At 38.6% G+C, this 16,007-nt stretch overlaps 2 long non-coding RNA genes across 6 annotated transcripts in view; both read left to right on the top strand.

Annotated features, from left to right (window-relative positions):
- The window catches only part of LOC308199437, a 282,512-nt gene that overhangs the window by 56,181 nt on the left and 210,324 nt on the right, over window positions 1-16,007 (top strand). The window lies entirely within an intron of this gene.
- The window catches only part of LOC308199430, a 75,221-nt gene that overhangs the window by 8,974 nt on the left and 50,240 nt on the right, over window positions 1-16,007 (top strand). For all 5 annotated transcript variants that reach the window (XR_013954636.1, XR_013954637.1, XR_013954638.1 and 2 more), the window contains exon 2: window positions 13,041-13,241. This is a non-coding gene — a long non-coding RNA (uncharacterized lncRNA). The remainder of the gene's footprint in view (window positions 1-13,040; window positions 13,242-16,007) is intronic.

Raw genomic sequence — 16,007 nt, 5'->3', positions numbered from 1 at the left:
CTTAGCCAGACCTCTAAAATTTTAAATATTAATAATTTTATCACCAGACTCCCTCCTTTGTCTCCCACTTATTCCAGGTTGCAACATTTAGGCATTTGGATTAAATTTGTCTGCAGATTAACGAAGTGTCCACAAGGTTTGGAATGTGCTGCAGGGGTTATTTTTATATGCTGGCCAGTGTTATGGGCCAAGCATATTGAACAATCACTGCAAAACTGCTGTGCATCCCTTGAAAAGTGTGAAATAAAACAATCTCACTGTATTGAAGCCATCACCCCCCTTTACTTGTGTGTACCACGGAAGGTGACACACAAGCAAAGGAGTTTAATAGTGAGGCACTATCAGGTAGGTGGACATCATATGGAGTGCCATAAAGCATCTGCATGTAATAGGCAACCACTGAGGAGTCAAGTCCTTCTCAGCAGCAAGTGCATTGATTTGCAGCAATGAAAATCCTGAATCAGACTGAGAGATAAATAAGAACAAAGTCTGGAACCTGAGGGCTGGGAAGGGCTGTGGTCCTTTCAAAATGATCAGCCAGGTCGTTTCCTTGTGTGACATCATGATAAAGGGTAGCATGGGCCTTATATTTAACAATAGCTAAATAAGAGGGTAGAAGTCCTTGTAGAAGAGTTGTGTAACAGTTGTTCTTAATAGAGGAACCTGTAGAGGTAAAAAAAAAAACATGCTGCTTCCAAAGCTGACCAAAATTATATATGACACCAAAGACACTGTGTGAGTCAGTGCAGATAGCTGAAGATTCACTCTGAGCCAGAATACTACATATATATAGCAAAGGCACAGCAAAGAACTAGGAAGTAGCTTTGTCCCTAAGCAGAGATGGGTTGCCAAATGTGTACGCGTACTAGAGCACATTTCCATCAATACTGGAATGCGTCAAAAATATGTCATCTGGGGTGAGTGTGATATGTATTCTCTTTTCTATATTTGGTTTTAGTGATCAGAAAGAGTTATGGGTGTATTTCTGAAAAGAGGGAAGGTTGATGATACTCATGAGTTATTTACTGTATATATATTTACATTACTTATATTAATTGAGTAAAACAAGTTAGTGTCATAGTTACATATGATGATTTTTTATTGATTTTTTAAATTTTGTTTAGGACTATTTTCACATGAATATAACCATAAATTCTATGAATTTATGGTTATTGTTCTTGGACTGTTCTGTGAAATTTTGCAAATATGGAAGAGCTTTTTTGGATGGTGAGCAAGTAAATTTTAGTCCTATTCCTTGGAATAAATAGACAAATACAGCTCAGCCAGAACTCATGAGAGGAGTCTTGATAAAACTAACAGCCCCAAAGAACACAGCCACCCCATGATACACTCCTGCAGAAAGACTCTACATGACTATTTCAGGATTTCTAATGGCTAGATTTTTGAAGTGATTGGTGGCAGAAGGGATCGAGTGACGTGATCTTTGAGAAAGGTCATAGTGAATGTTTAGAAATAAGGATTTTGCAGGAATTTCTAAATTGGTAGAGATAAAGAAGTGATATATTTAAATTGAAAAACATGATCTGCCTTGAAGCTGCTGGCAGGACTGTCACGTGCAATTGTGTTTTTGTGAGTTTCAATACCAGCTTCCTGTATGAGTTTAGAAACTGGGACATTTTCTGGAGGAATATAAAACAAATTCTACATACATTGTGGAAAGAAGATGAACTTGGTAGATAATATAACACACAATTCTACCTGTTTAAATGACTTACGTGACATAAAAAGGAGTACTTTTTGCATGATTCTCGAGGAACAAGCACTTTCTTAAATTTGTGTTTACAGAAAATCCTGGTGGATGAAACTGGAAGTTTGCCACAGGTCAATATGTAATTTGGAAACACCAGAAGGTTGTGCATTTTAATTAACTTTCTGCTCTTTCTCTGGTACCTTTCCCCTCTGTCTCCTTTCTGCTCATAATGATTAAAAGACAAAATCTTGCCCCAGTTCCATGCTCAGGAATGCCTTCTGATTTGTTTTCATTAACTTCTACTATGCAAACATCTTTAATTATTTATCTGATTATTTTCACAGGAAATCCTACAGAGACATAAGCCTTGTTTGCAGGGTTGTCATGTCAGCAGGAGATGGAAAATCCAATCATCCACTGTTAAGGGAATCATTAAAACATTAATCTACCAGTAAAGGAAGTATACTTCAGATTAGTTTAAAATTTGAGGGTCAGAGACATGTAAAATCAGCTGCTACTTCTTGTATAAGCTTGACAGCTTGCCATTAGGGGTGCTGGAAACTACCTCTTCTAATATTGTGGGAGAAGAATGCTGCTGCGGTACCTGGATGCAATTGTCTGTGGTCAGGTTAATGCATGGGATATATATCACATATATGATTCCATTCTATAAGCAAAGCAACCTGAATCCTAGTGGTTAGTGTGGTAGTCTGCCTTTTCTATTGACCCATGAAAGCAAATGTTCTCCACCCAGAAAGACTCACTGTCTCTGTGGATGATTTTATGCCCACCTCTGCAGCACCTGTAGGACTGGAAAGAGATGTAGGGATGTTGCAGGTGACAAGGTCTTTGGGAATCTGCCAGCTAGAAGCTGTCTTGCTAAAAGAAGAATGTCTGGGATTAGAGCCTTCAGACATTCCATATTACATGCTTAATTAAAAGCTAGTTGAATTCAATGGGAATTTCTATTTCTGTCTATAGGCTTTGACTTCTGGGCCTTGAGTTTAGGTTTGAGTTCACAGAGTCAAGTAGCTTAAGCCAATTCATGCACACTACTGATTCTTGCAGTGTGCATACTTTTCCTGTGTCCCATCCTGGTTGCCCTGAGCCTGAGCTTTCATGTCTAGAGAGTGACTTGGTACCCTCAGGATAAGAGGCAACATGTAAATCCAATCCTGGCTGTGTGGACGGTCAAGGAGCTTGGCTTGGATTATAGGACCAATTACGGAGTCATTAGGTGACAACAGCAGTGAATTGAGTTGGCCCTGGGTCAGGCTGCACAAAAGTCGGTTTGTCAACATTTGAAAAATGTCTGCATTTGGTTTTGACAAATCATCTACTAGTAATTTTATTTCCTAGTCAGTTGGTTAAGATTGCTATTGACAGAAGCCGACACTGCACCTGTTGGTTTCACATCTCTACCTTTGTTTTGTTTAACCACACAAAAGAGACAGTCAGGATGAGGTATAAGTAAGCTACCCTAGCTTCATAGGCTTTAGAAGGAGATAAGATATATTTAAGGATAAATTGTAATTGTGCAATGCTAAATCTCTGGGATTCAAAGCTTCACAATGGGGACCTTTATCCAATAGATATGACTGGATAAAACAAAAAAAAAACAAACAACAAAAAAAACAGCAACTCTTGTGGCTTATCGTCCCATCCCATTACATGGAATATCATATCTCATCACGTACTAACTACTATCAGAGTTTCTGTGATATTGATGAGCGCTCTCTGCTGCTCTGGCATATATTGAAATTCTCTTCGCATTCTATTGCTACTCCTTTGCATTTTTATTGTCCAAAATATTACTTATTTGAAATACACCAAGTGCAGTACACATACTGATTATCTTCCTAAAAATATTCATAGTTCTGGTTCTGGTGACCGGTCACCAGTGGTGTTCCACAGTGGTCAGTGTTGGGGCCCATCTTCTTCAATTTTTCATTGATGATTTGGATGAGGGAATTCAGTTTATCCTCTGAAAGTTGGCAGATAACACCAAACTGGGGGGAAGTGTCGATCTGCTGGAAGGTAGGAAGGCTTTGCAGAGGGACCTGGACAGGATGGGTCAATGGACAGAGGCCAATGGGATGAGGTTCAACATGGCTAAGTGCCGGGTCCTGCACTTTGAACACAACAACACCATGCAGCACTACAGGCTGGGGCAGAGTGGCTGGAAAGCTGTGCAGAGGAAAAGGATCTGGGGCTGACTGATGCTCACCTGAACATGCGCCAGCAGTGTGCACAGGTGGACAAGAAGGCCAACGGCGTCCTGGCTTGTATCAGGAATAGTGTAGCCAGCAGGATCAGGGAGGTGATCGTCCCCTTGTATTGTGCTCTGGTGAGGCGGCACCTCGAGTGCTGTGTTCAGCTTTGGGCCCCTCACTACAAGAAGGACATTGAGGCCCTGGAGCATGTCCAGAGAAGGGCTACGAAGCTGGTGAAGGGCCTGGAACACATGTCCTATGAGGAGCGGCTGAGGAAACAGGTTGTTTAGTCTGGAGAAGAGGAGGCTCAGGGGAGACCTTACTGTTCTCTACAACTACCTGAAAGGAAGCTGTGGGGATCCGGGGGTCAACTTCTCACAGGTAACTAGTGATAGGACTAGAAGGAATGGACTCAAGTTGCACCAGGGGAGCTTCAGGTTGGAAATGAGGAGACATTTCTTCTCAGAAAGAGCAGTCAGGCTTTGGAATGGGTTGCCCAGGGAGGTGGTGGCGTCACCGTCGCTGGTGGTGTTCAAGGAGAGGTTGGATGTGGTGCTTGGGGACATGGTTTAGTGGGTGATACTGGTAGTAGGGTGATGGTTGGACCAGATGCTCTTGAAGGGCCTTTCCAACCTTAATGATTCTATGGGTCTATGATTCTATAACTAAAGCCAGGACACTAAGCTGAATATCATCACAAACAAAGGAAGTTCAACAACTCACTAAAAACCTCAGAAGATTCTGGACCAAGTTTGAAATAAGTATTCAGGCTGTGCTCTTCAAGTAGTTCATATACTTAATTGTAATTACAACCTGTATTTGATGCTTTATTCAAAAGTTGTATTTATACAATGACGCTTCGGATTCTTTTCAGCATTAAAAGCACAGAAAATACATAGGGGTTCCTCAAGACTTCACTAGAATATTGGATATGAATTAGATCTGGGTCAGAAAATCAGAGTGCAGACAAAGCCAGCTGCATCTAACAGCCTGTAACTCAAATATTGGCATTTGGTCTAATTTGGAAATTAGATGCAGTGCATAGAAATAAGCCGTTTAGTGATCCTGGTTTAGGATATGCCCAGGAGGAAATTGTGTTCGTTCTTTGGGAGTAAATATAATGAACGAAAGAAAATGAAAGACAGGCTTAGACTACAAAACTAATGGCCATCTATCCCAACACCAACGATGTACTACAAATTATTTCCAAAATGGAATGAGAGGAAGGAGATTAAACTCTCTGTAGTGGGTAGTATTGACTTTTGTGTGTGTGCTATGAACCTTTATGAAAGCAACATCTGCTCCCATTTGTATGTTAATTTTTGGGGGCATTTAAAATTTGGCTTTTAAAAAACATTCTCTCTGCTTTCCCTCAGAGTGAGAAACTGAGAGATAAAGCAGGTGCTGTACAGGGCTATGAGAGCATCTGAATTAAATTAGAAATAAAATCATCTCAGAGGAATAACTTCAGACATTGCAGAAAGTGAATGTCAAATGCCAGGCCAGGGCATGCTAATAAAATTTGAACTCATATTGCCAGATTAAGTATCTTCATGTTTATTTTGTTTGTATTTTATTTTTGAGATTACTCTGTCATTTCCACTCTCCTTATAATGTTTTATATTCCTTCACAAGGCAGCCATTTCAAAAGCAATGGAAACTTCTGATTTCCTGCATCCATACTGTTTATATACCCCAAATATGAGTCACGGTGCTCAATACTTCAAAGTGAAAATGCATTAGATTTTCTCTATTCATGTTTTGTTGTTAAAAGGAAAAGACTGCAATACTTTTGCAGGACTTATTTCCATGAGTTCATAAAGATCATAAGATCACAGAAAAATGTAGGTTCAAAGGGATCTCCAGTGGCCATTTGGCCTTGTCCGGGTTGCATTCTGAATATCTTCTAACACAGAGATTCCACAGTGCCCCCAGACAACTTAAATTTGACCACTCACATGATGAAATATTCCCCATATCTAATAAAAATTTCCCATTTTCCAGCTTGTGTCAACTGCCTTTTTTTCTGTTGTCTTGCACCTCTAAGAACAGTCTGCCTCCATCTTCTCTACAGTCTTCCATTAGGTAGTGCCTAGACTGAACAAATCCAAATCTCAGCCTCTCCTTGCACATCATGGTTTCCAGACCACTAATAATGCTTGTGGACCATCACTGCACTTGGTTCAATCTGACCAACCTTCATGAACTAGGGAGCCCAGAACTGAGTGTGACACTACAGATGCAACTGGAAGGGTTTATCTGTCTCCTTTTCTTTGTCAGGTGGACTGTGGCAGACATTTATTGATTCATGCTGGTCTAACCTGTGATCCTTACCCTCTTAACTTAATCACATTTCCACTTTTTAGCTAATGCTAATGTTTCACATGACTGTTTAAGAGCTCTGAAAACTTCATTTCTTATTTTAGCTAGAGGACAAATAGCCAAATCTACACACCTCAGGTGTTTTTGCTATTGTATTGCAGAGTTGCCCCCTTGAATTCTCATTACTTCTGTGCTCAGCACTCCTATACACGGGGTACCTGTCTTAAAGCCTAACTATGGGGACATTCCAAGATCACAAATTAAAAGTGACTTTGTTCCAAGTGGTAGAAAAATGTCAAAATGTGTATCAATTTTTCAAGTTGTTCCTCAGTTAACAACAACAATAATAACAATAATAATTTATTACTAATAGTAATAATAAATTATTAGTTAGGGTTAAATAAAAAAAAAAAAAGAGAAAGAAAAGAAATTGTGGATTGATGTCTTGATAATTCCAAACATCTTCAGGAGCTTTATTTTTAAACTGTTGAACAGTACTAATGCAAATATAGATAAAATGTGTTCATGCCTGTGGGAGTAAGATCAGTTATAAATATGTCTGTATTCCCTTCCCATTAGTATAAGGCGATCAATCCTTTTGATTTTATATGTCTTTTTCATTCTCCTCTTTATTTTTTTTATTTTTTATTTTTTTAGTTTTGTTTTATTCTGTTTCATCTGCTTGTTTTTTGTTTTTGTTTTTGTTTGTTTAAACCCTTTTGAATGCCAGTTAGAAGACTGTGTACACCATTGAATGATGTTGTCTGTAGACATGAATGACCTTGCCTTACAGTGCCAAGCACTGATTTAAGCTGATGACACAAGAAAAGCCTTCAAAAGATAGTGTTACATTGTTTTATGTCAGTGTTTACTAGGAGAATTAGGAGGGTCTGAGCTATTTTATTTGAACTTCAGTGCTGCCTCTTGCTTCCACGAATTTACTCTCTGGTATTCCAAAGAGAAGTACTCATACAGCTGGAGTGGGTGAACAGCATCAATTTTACATATTTATTAATTTTAGTCTGTGTTTATAACTTCTACAGTGGTAGCAACACATTATACTGTTATGAATTGTAGTGATTTTGTTAATACTCATTTCATGGAATAATTTTTCAATTTAAAGCACTTTTCCAAATAACTTAGGGTCCTAAGAATTATTTCAGTCTGAGTTTCCTCCTTTTCTGAGTGTAAATCCAAAACTAATTGGGTTAAACCTCTATTAAAGAGATTATCCCCTCCAGAAACAAAGGTGTTTGCAGGTTGTTTGTCTTGTGTAAAGAATAAGGCCTACAGTGAAAAGCAAGCAACTTAATTACAAAACTCTTGTTTTGTTATGGATAAATCCTCTGCTAGGTAAAAGAAGTCTGAGACATCCAGATATGATCTAAAATGAAGTCTGGTGCAATAGAGAGCAACTCAGTCAAATCCCAGATATCATTTTGTGCCTGCAAAAAAGAGAGCTTAGTACTGTTGTCTCTTAATTTTAGGAATCCTTCAGCACTATATTGTTCCTGATGCCCAGCAGTGACTGTGCAACTTTCAGAAAGTATTTCTTTAGATATGTTTTCCAGATTCCTTTTTTTTATTTTTAAACTCTAGTGTTAGCCAGCCTGCACTTTGTGAGCCTGGTAGCTTCTTGGTTATTCACAGCTGAACTTGAAGAAAATTAACAAAGTCCCACAGCAGTCTTTGCTCACCATTTCATTTTGGTCCCAGTCCCTATTTCTGAGACAGATTACCGTGACCCTCTCTCATTTGCTCAAGTCATGAGAACTTTATAGTCTCTTCACAATACGATGAAATTCAGTCACTAGAAAAGAAGAGGTAAAGGGTTTGACATAGCTGTAATAAATGCCGTAGTCAACTGGTGTCAATCACAAAAATTAGTGTCAATTGTGGGGAGGGTTGTGTGTGGAGGCGGATGGCGGAGAAAGTGATGACATGGTAGTGGGAAATAGAATTATAGCAGGAATCTTATATACGTAGATGTAGATTCATCTATTCCACCCTGACTTCCTTTAAAACTTTTGGAGTACCCTTCCAAGGCTTTCATCTTGTTTTCATCATACAGGACACTGCTGTATTTTAATAGAAATAAAATAAAACAACGTATGAAAATAAAGGCTTTTTTTTTTTTTTTCTTTTTTGTGTGTGTGTGTGTGGACCGGTGGGAACTGCCTCAGCCTAGATCACTGGTCAGGGCAGCAGGGACACGGACTGAGGTGAGGCCAGGCCACTGCACAGCCCCTCAGCCCATGGTCAGGCCCCGCTCAGTGGGGCCAGGCAGGGCAGGACAGGGCGATGCCAGGGTTGGAGACCAACATCCTACAGTGCCACTGGGATGCCTCTGGGGTGGGACTAAAATGTCGTCCTGGGCTGGAATGGGGACCTGGAGGGGGCTGGTCAGCAGCGGGGTGGTCTCTGAGTGCCCTCTGGGCCCTGATAAACTCTGCGGATTTACTGTAGTCCCTCTCATTTGACAGAATTTTTGTACATGCCAAGAAAGTTTTATGGTGCTAGTATATTGTAAGATTCACAGCCTGGACTGGGAGTTTTTCTTAACAAGAAGTTTGTAGGCTTGAAACAACAACAGCAAAAGAAGGTTGGAAAAGTCAATCTACAAAAGCTTGTTCTGGCAGGAGTAAGTTTTAAAAAAGTAAATATTCTCTACATACATAGTTCTTGAACTCCTTAGTTTTTAAAAATGGAAATACTTGGAAACCTGTCCTGATTCCAGGTCAAAAATATCTTGAAATATTAGGATTTTCTGCTAGACTGAATTGCACAGCCCTGTTGGCTATTATGGCTATAAGACTAGATATGCATTAGAGAGAATTATTTATCTATTTTGCATAATGCTTTTCTCAGTGGAGTCCTGTTCTGGCTGTCCATTAGATGCTTTTGTAGTATCTTGTTCATTAATAATCTTATGTCAGTATGTCTCTTTTTTTTTCTTTTCTTTATATCTGATTGTACATCAAGTGTTTCAAGTATCTTGGGTAAGGCCTCCATGGTGAGGTTAAAAGACCATTTCCATGCTTTCATTTTAAACATGGGGTACTAACTGAAAGAGATTTTTTTGTTGCTGTTGTTTGCTTGTTGTTTGTTTGTTCCCTGTTCTTGTTATTAACTGAGGAACTTAATTTTCTTAAGTTCTCAATTTTGAATTTCTACATTGTGTGTGACCTCACTTGCACTGACGTCTTGACTATTCTGAGTTAGTCAGGACCATTTAAACTGAAGTTTTACATTTACTAATTAAGCACTTCTGGATTATGGGATCTCAGCCTGGATGAGACATCAAAGCATGACTATTAAATAAAAATGAAGTGAAAGTGCTCCCAGTTTTGTAACTTTTGTAACTTTGCTGCCAAACTTTAAGTGTGTGCTTTCATATCAGTGTTTTCCTATGTATGTGTTAGCATTCTGTATGTAATTAAATGGTAGTAGAACTACTTGGACATTTTCAGAAGTGTATATGTAATGCTGGCTATCTATTTACCTTCTAAAACACTTCAGATTCACAGAACGTGAGCATATCACGACTACTCCCATCTTTCATATATCTATAAATCTTGGATGGTTTGTATATGAATGCACATTAAAAATATCCAGCTTCTGAGGGTTGTCATCATCCTCACAGGGAGAGTAAGTAAACTGTTATCCCTGATAGGGTTTTAAAATGCATAGTTGTGTAAAATCTAGTAGAAGCAGCTCATTTCTGCTTCTGGTTCTGCAACAGACTGTTTTTGGGAAAGACCATGACTACACGTGCCTACATAAAACAGTCTAAGCTCTGTTTGTGTATGGTGATATACAGGTCCTTTTTCTTGCAATGCTATAATGATAATGGTTCACATATTTACATTTCTCTAAACGTATAGTTTCAAGAAGCACATGATTTTGTAATTCTTATCTTCCTTTTTGCCTTTAAGAATAATTTTAAAGCCACAAGAAAAAAAAAATGAATTCAGTCTTCATGGTCAGAAATAATAAGAAATAATAAGAAATATAATAAGAAATATTTTGAAAAGCAAATAATCTAGAATACTCCTCAAATTCCTAGACCAGTTCTGCAATTGAATCAAAACGGAGAGACTTCAAAAAGTTATTTTAAAGAAGTTTCTAAAAACACAGATGCTGGCTTTTTTCCCCTTTTCTGGTATGTGTCACTTTTTATATAACAACTTCACAAATATTATGTAAATCTACATCATTATGAAGAATTTGATCTGCAAATATTTTAATTGACATCTCATTTATTTCTGAGACTATCTTATGGTTTATAATTTTAATTAATAGTACACGGTGCAATGTTGAAGTATTTCTAGAGAAGAAATTTCCTGAAAATTTGATCTTTAGAACTTTTTTTTTTTCAAAATAAATAAATAAATAAATAAATAATAAAAGAACAAATCCCCTCCTCTTTTACCCACTACCTATGTTAATAAAAATGAATCCAGTCAGTTCTCCGAAAACAGAAATTATTTTGGCAGGCAATGCTCTGAATTTTAAGTGCCAAGAACAGTACTAAACAGTTTATGATCCATGTCTCTTTAGAAAATCAAATTTTTCAGGTTGGTATAAACAGGCACTTCAGAGAAAATATGGTTTATCACCTCCATTTACATTAAAAAGAATGCACTGAATTACAAGCCTGAATGCTCGATATTCTTGGATTAAACTGACAGATATAGTGTGAAGCTATTAGAACTAATATCATATTCTGTATGTATATATATATATATATATAATTGTACTTTTAGCAGTATCCATTCCCTCCCTCCAAAGATACAACACACTGTATCAAGCTTAATACTTAAGTTTTTACAGAAAGACAAAAGCATTCAACACAGCAGAGGCTGGTTTGTGTTTAGCTCAGAGAACTTGTCAAGTTTTGCCATCTCTGAACAGAAGTCAATAAATATTTTCATGAAATGCTTCCTTAGACAATCATGAATTACTATGGAGGGCATGAACCCTTAGAGGAATGTGTTCAGCAATTGTTACACCCTTTACCTGCAATAGTTGCATGTTGGATGGCCAAATTTCAACCGGAAATGCACAGTTCATTCATACTTCACACCATGATCATCAGTCTCCTCTACACTAGTTGACTGTGGCAGACCACTGTTGTGTTTGGCTGGTGATATAGGCCACTGAGAGCTTGGAAAATTAGCAGCTCTAGTTTTTGAGGAGTAGTACCAAAGTACAAGCCTCTGTGAGCTCCCAGTAGCTGTAGCTTTCTGTTACTAATTTAAGTGCAGTTTGTGAGCTCATTGACTGGCTAAACAGTTCTACTATTATGTCTGCAGTCCAGCTGAGCTAATTTAGCATGCTGGAGAAATATATCAAGGTTCCCTCTGACTATTATATAAAGAACAACATCACTTCTGTCGTCCAGGTCAGATAATAGAAGGCATCTTTGAGATTATTTATCCTTGTTTTGACTTATCAAAGCAGCTCTTTCTGCCAAAACCCATGAAGATCAGGAAGACTGCACACAGTAAATCAAGGCCTATTTTGTTACCTCTCAGTATTTTCAGCACAAACTCCCAAACATGGGAAAACCTTTTGGATTGTATGTTCTAACTCATAGTTGAGAGTTCAACATTGAGAAGATGTTAATTCTTATTTTCAGACCCTGTAATGTTTGCTGCTAATTTCATTCTCTTGCTCAGTGGGGAGCATTCATGTACATTTTTAACATGGCATTCACTGAAACAGAAGCTAAGTAATAATTAGGGAAGTCTCAAACTGTACTTAAAGTGTCTCATCATGCCTTGTTTGGTGTATTTTTTATATCCCTTGTGATGCCTAATCTAAAGATTAAAATACATTTTGTAGAAGCAGAATTAACAGAAAACTAGAAAATCCTGTATTCCTTATTGCTTGTCCAGGGTCAAAAGCAAGGGAATAAGTCTTGGGATAATATTTTCTAGGGGTTGTGGAACTGCTATAGCTGCTTTTGCATCAGTCTTTATTCCTCCTAAAAACAAACAAACAAACAAACAAAAACACCTTTAGAGTGTTGTCCAGTCAATACTGCAGACCCTAGGTTGTTGCATTTTATCTAGACTATTGGGGTGCTTTAGGGCTAATGGAAAACATCCTTTAATTGTGAGATTTGTTTTATAGTGATGTGCTCTAAAAGTAGCAATTTATTTCATTTTAATTTACTTCTTTTGTTTGATCTGTTAAGACTCCCATTTTCCAACTTTCATCTGCTACCCTGAGGGCTAGATGTGCATTTAAAACCAAAATGATGTCTGGATTTTTCTATAATAACTGCAAGACTTCCAATTAAAAGTGTGAAGTAGCTTGAGACTAAGAATAAAATCATAAGCACTGGTAAAACAAAGGCAGCCAAAGGAGAATGGCACACATAATGACGCTGGCATATCTTTGTATTGGCTTTACATGGCAATGTTTAGTAAGTGGGTGGCTGTAGGAGGGTCTCTGTGAGAAGAGACCAGGAGCTGTCCCATGCCAGACCTGGATGGTTCCAGCCAGCTACAGAACAGGCTAACAGCTGGCCAAAACTGAGCCCACAAGTGATGCTGATGGTGTCTCTGTGATAGTTTATTTAAGACAGCAAAAAATTCTGTGTAGCAAGTTGTATTGGGTTTATGTGGCAAGGTTTTGGTAGTGGGGGGTTGCAGAGTGAACTCTGTGAGAATCCAGAATCCAGAAGATGCCCCATGTTAGGTAAGAGCCATTTTCAGCCAGCTCCACAACAGACCCACTGCTGCCCAGAGCTGAGCCAATAAGCGACGTTGTTTGCTCCTCTGCAGCCCACTGAGGACCGTGTCGCAGCAGATAGCCACTCTGCAGCCCGTGGAGGAGCCCACACTGGAGCAGGTTTTCTGTCAGGAACTGCAGTACATGGGGGCCTCATGATGGAGCAAGCCATTCCTGAAGGACTGCAGCACATGGAAAAGGACCCATGCTGGAGCAGAGGAGAACTGTGAGGAGGAAGGAGCAGCAGAAATGAGGTATTATGAACTGACTGCCACCCCCACACCCCATCCTCCCTGTGCAGCTTGAGTACTGTGTGCAGAGTACCTTGAGTACTGCGTGCTCACCTTGAGTACTGTGTGCGGTTTTAGGTGCCACAGTGTAAGAAAGATATAAAACTGTTAGAGAGTGTCCAAAGGAGGGCAATAAAGACGGTAAAAGTTCTAGAGGGCAAGATGTATGAGGAGCAGCTGAAATCACTTGGTTTGTTCAGCCCAGATCAGAGGAGACTGAGGGGAGGCCTCATGGCGGCCTGTAGCTCTATCGCGGGGAGCGGAGGGGCAGGCACTGAGCTCTGCTCTCTGGGGACAGCGACAGGACCCGAGGGAACGGCATGGAGCTGGGACAGGGGAGGGTCAGGCCGGGTGTTAGGGAAAGGTTCTGCACCCAGAGGGTGGTCAGGCACTGGGACAGGCTCCCCAGGGACGTGGTCACAGCACTGAACCTGCCAGAGTTTAAGGAGCATTTTGTCAATGCTCTCAGTCACATGATTTGATTTTTGGGTGGTCCTTTGGGGACCCATGAGTTGGACTCGATGATCCTTGTGGGTCCTTTCCAACTCGGGATATTCTATGATTATCTGATTCTACGAAGAGTCGGGAATGAATGAATGAATTTCTAGGAGTAAGAGGGGCTTTTGGAAGGTGGGTTTAATTTTGTATCATTCTCACCATTTTATTCCATTTTTAATTGGAAGTTAATTAAATAAACCTTCCCTAAGTTAAATCTGTTTTGCCTGTGATGGCAATTGGTGAACAATCTCACTGTCTTTATCTTGACCCACAAGATTTTTCATCTTATTTTTTCCCTCTGTTCTGCTGAAAAGGAGAAGTGAGAGAGCAGTTTGGGTTGGTATCTGGCAGCTGGCCACAGTCTACACACCACAATCTTCCATTTTCTTTTTCTAAGGAGTGACAAGATTTAACCTCACTGAAATGCTGAGCAGCTTGTTTGTATTATACATGTGACTGTAGCTCCATGTGTTGTAGTATGTGCTTTTTTTCCTACTTTCCCATGATGTTCTAGGGTCTTTCCTTGCAGCATGATGTAAGGCTGGGTAAGGCTGATGGATCATGTAAGGCTGAGTCACTTGCAAAGAGCATGTTTGCTAGTGTTTGGTTTTGTTTGTTTTGTATGATTACCTGTGCTACATAGTTACTGTCAGCTGGATTATGTCACTCATCACTTATTTTCTTTCCATGGGGAATTCAGCTTGAAAAACCTCAGCTGCTTTACAATAGAGAAAATCATTGGAAAATATAAAGGTTACATATATTTTTGCATAATACAGTGTTCTAATGTAGAAAATAAAACAATGAGAGGCGGGAAAGGGAGGAGGATAGACTGCCTTTCTTCTCAAAATGCTGTACATTTAAATGTTGCCCATCCATAATTTTTACTAATCCAATAGTGCCGCAAGATGCAAATTTTCTTGTCTATAATACAGTTTCTGTGAATTTGTGCTATAACCCTTTGGTTGTTTTTGCCCTGAAATTTCCTTTTCCTTCCTTTTAATGGTGTTTCTATTTATTTATCTCATTTCTTAATAGATCAAAGAAGTTGTTTCAGAGATGTTTCTGTAGCATAAATTCTAAACTTCCATGCATACTGTACATAAATCTTACAGTTCATAGCGTGATCTCCAGCAGTCTGTAGTATGGAGACAATGGCCAATTAGCTATATTTTTTTTTAGCAGTGATGTCTATTCAGTATTTTCTTGGGCAACATTTCAAAGTTAATTTAATAAACTACGTCTTCTAAGACTGAAAAGACTGGTACCTTTGAATGAACCCACCTTGCTCACCCATGGTTGAATTGACCACTTAGAAAAAAGTCAGCCTTCTAAACATATCTTTGCCTGTGAGCTCCTGGTTATTTCTTTAATTCTATTTATTTATGCATTTATTTATTTATGTTTACAGAGTAATTTGAGTCAATGTCTATATGACCTAAATTAACACTGTACCTGCTTGTATTTCACCCATATGCAGTTCTTTTCCAGATAGATACTCTTTTAACAGCTCTGTCTCCATTCTCAGAGCAATAAATGAGACAATGTTTTTTCTGCAGTATTGAACAAAGCATTTAAATTAAAGAAGACTGCTGAGAAATCAATCTGTATGTTGTCTGATGCTTTTTGCTAGCTTTCCCTTACCGATTGATGCTTCCAGTCCTCCTGTAAAGTTAATGAATGACACTCTCTAGCATCCTTAAAAAGTGATCTATACCTTCATCTAAGGATAGTGGAATTTACTACTTTTAATTAGTTTATTTGCTCTTTCAAAGGGTTCTTTCCAAGTTTATTTTTTCTTTCTAGCAAAATAAAAAATGAAAAAGGACAACTAACTTTGCATTTAATTATGTCAATAACATGAGATTTTCTTGGATATTCTCCTTCCCCTTTGTTTAATTACTTTTGAGAAAGTAATAAATGGTCATAGCTTTCAGTTCAGTTCCTAGATTTAAAATAAATACATTTCATTGGATGAAATTAGATTTGAGATCTGTTATCATCTCCATGAGTTCCAGTTACTGTCTAGAAATCAAAATGTAAATATTTTACAAGGAAAACAGCTCAATACTCAGTGTTAATGGTGATAAGTGAGGTCTGTGATATTGCTACAGTTGGACACATTCCACTCATTATGATTCATACCACATCCATCCACTCCCGTCACAACCATAACATTATCCGGAGTACTACTCCAGTACATACATGCAGGAAACAATCCTTATTGCTTTT

Source organism: Anser brachyrhynchus (assembly GCF_964034855.1).
Source record: "Anser brachyrhynchus genome assembly, chromosome: 8".
Lineage (NCBI taxonomy): Eukaryota > Metazoa > Chordata > Aves > Anseriformes > Anatidae > Anser > Anser brachyrhynchus.
The sequence above is the reverse complement of the archived record's forward strand: the minus strand, read 5'-3'. Positions and strand labels throughout refer to the sequence as shown.